This window comes from Ambystoma mexicanum, chromosome 3q (assembly GCF_040938575.1).
Source record: "Ambystoma mexicanum isolate Mex_15411 chromosome 3q, UKY_AmexF1_1, whole genome shotgun sequence".
Classification (NCBI taxonomy): domain Eukaryota; kingdom Metazoa; phylum Chordata; class Amphibia; order Caudata; family Ambystomatidae; genus Ambystoma; species Ambystoma mexicanum.
The window spans coordinates 769,844,134-769,846,771 of record NC_090926.1 but is presented as its reverse complement, the minus strand read 5'-3'; the positions used below and the strand labels follow the sequence as shown (position 1 = coordinate 769,846,771).

Genomic DNA, 2,638 nt, shown 5'->3' with positions numbered 1-2,638 from the left:
TCCCCTTCCATGCACTTTTCCCCTCCCCCCTCTTCCATGCACTTGCGCGTTCTCAATGTCACTGGGCCTAGTAAGATCGCTGTTTTGTTCTCCCCTGTTCCCCTCCCTTGCCTTGTCGCGCTCTGAAACACTTTAGTACGAGCGCGATAGAAATAAAATATCAATCAATCAATCTAATGCCAAAATGCCATAAACCAGCGCCTATTCAGCCATAGCTCTCAACTCACCCGCTTTTGGCGGGTGTTACCCGCCTTGCAAAGGGCTGACTCACCCGCCAAGCCTCCTGCACGCCCATTCATTCCAATGGGCGTCTCACCCGCCAGAAACAAAATCGGGTGATTTCACCCGCCTTTGCGAGACAAATGGTTGAGAGCTATGATTCAGCACAAGTTGTGGTTACTATAAATCTAAAGGACGGGTTTTCTCGTACTTCTGATGTGAGAATTTCGGCAAACATGCTGCCAATTAATGTTGACTAAGGGCAATAAGTCACTTCTTGTATACATTCATTCATGACAAGCCTTTTTACGCTATATGCATTTAAAGAAGAATTGAAAAGAAAAAGAAATAATCAAATATTGGTCACTCATATTCAGTATTTCTTTTATGAATCCTTTGTACAATGGGAAAAAGATAATAAAGAAAATAAGTAAAACTGAACCAAAGACGGTACGAGCAGCCTTAGAAGTGTTTTCATATAAAGAACTACATGCACAACAATGCATAATACAGACGACGCTCTGTAACGCTGTCAACATAGTCACGTGATTCCCTACGTTGTCGCGTTTGTAATCAGGTGTTTTTCAAAACGCAGTAATGCCTTTAATGGTCTACAGTGCGTCACGTTTAACACCGCATCGGCCGTGCCACTCGCAGCATACGCGTGCAGCCAATATTCAGTATTCTTTTCACGAATCCTTTGTACAATGGGAAAAAGATAATAAAGAAAATAAGTAAAACTGAACCAAAGACGGTACAAGTAGCCTTGGAAGTGATTCCATATAAAGAACTACATGCATAACAATGCACAATACAGACGGCGCTCTGCAACGTTAACATAGTCACGTGATTTCCTGCGTGGCTACGTCTGTAATCAGGTGACATTTAAAAAGGCAGTAACGCCTTTAATGGTTCACTGCAAGTCCTTTTAGACACTGCGTCAGCCGTGAGAAACGCAACGTATGCATGCAGCAAAGAGGTAAGCCCTTTGCTTGAGAATGCGATATTACAAGCTTTGTATCTTAGCCTGGGTTGTAATATATACATAAGAAGCCACATTGTGGCTGAGATTCGGATCACCAACAGAATAATATCAATAAAAAAGTCGATTGCATTTAACAAACCAGAAAGAATTGGGAGGTTAATTGTAATTGCTACAGCACAATATAGAACAGTAAAAACAGTGAAAACACACCGGTTTGTTTTTTCTTGCTAGAAAAGCAAGAATATATAGCATTATAAAGTAGATGAAATCCTGGGTATATTAATCTACTCGCACATTGTGCAACTGTAACAAATTAGAATCTGAATATGGCGATCACATTAAGGGCGGTCTGCCACGCTATTTTTAATTTCTACTTTTAGAAATAAATGAAAGACGGATTGAAAGTATGTCCTTTCAACATCACAGACATGTGAGTCATCCCTGCCTTTCTGTTAACAGGGAGTCACAGCCAGTAACAGGTGAATAATCCTCTAATTTAGGAATCAGCTTTCCCGGCCGTGTGAATCAAAATACAAGTGTTTTCAAGAAAATACACTGACAAAGAGGTGCTCTCCGTAAGTCCTTCAGTTACAAGGATTGTTTCTTCCTAAAAAGAAATGAACAGGTAATTGACAATACTTTCATTGTTTTGTGTTCCCTATAATATAGGGCGCTGACACTGGAAAGTAATCAACACATCCAGCAGTCATAGTTCAGTGGTCCTGACCAAACAACATAGATCACAGGTGGGTGCAGTGTGCTGGTCCAGAACTAGGTAATCTGGCTATCACCTTTAAACAATCAAACTGGGAGAAATGTATTCGTACTGTAATACATATACAATTTATGTTTTAGATGTGGCAGTTTATGTGGAAAGAGGAATGAAACTAGCCTTCAAAGAACAATTGAACGTCCTGAAGATGGCCTAATACTTATTTTATTGACCTCCGAAGACAACGGCGGTATTTAATTATGGCCGAAACATATGTCGACTCTAAAGGGAAACTGAATATAACCTTCTTTGTCCTACATATTGTAAACAAACCATATGTCCAATGAATATTCGAATAGTTTAACCCCATGTTTGTAAAATGTGTGAGTGATATGTAAGGTATGACTGGTCCATGCAGAAGCCAATTTGTTGTTTTAATATGTTTTTATGAATTAACATTAAAGTGATTGATGATTTTGTCATAATGTATTCAGTTGGAATTATTTCTCTCCCAATAGGTGTTAAGTCTGCTAAATAAATAAGCAGCCCCTCTGTACCTAAACCTGTGTTCTCACAGGAGCATTAGAAAGGGGTAGTCAGTCTGTTCCATAATTTTCTCTTCGTAGACTCTCCCGTCCATCAGACTTGACCCCTTTATAACAAAAAAATAAGGGAGTACCCATGTATAATGTACCATGTTTTAATTGGGCCATACTTTCTGG

General features: G+C 39.6%; 1 long non-coding RNA gene across 1 annotated transcript; it reads left to right on the top strand.

Moving 5' to 3' along the window:
- The first annotated feature begins 1,078 nt into the window (after window positions 1–1,078).
- Window positions 1,079–2,401, top strand: LOC138581918 (uncharacterized). The gene is made up of 4 exons (XR_011304871.1): window positions 1,079–1,198; window positions 1,664–1,779; window positions 1,874–1,950; window positions 2,060–2,401. It is a non-coding gene; the product is annotated as an uncharacterized lncRNA (long non-coding RNA).
- Window positions 2,402–2,638: the final 237 nt, after the last annotated feature.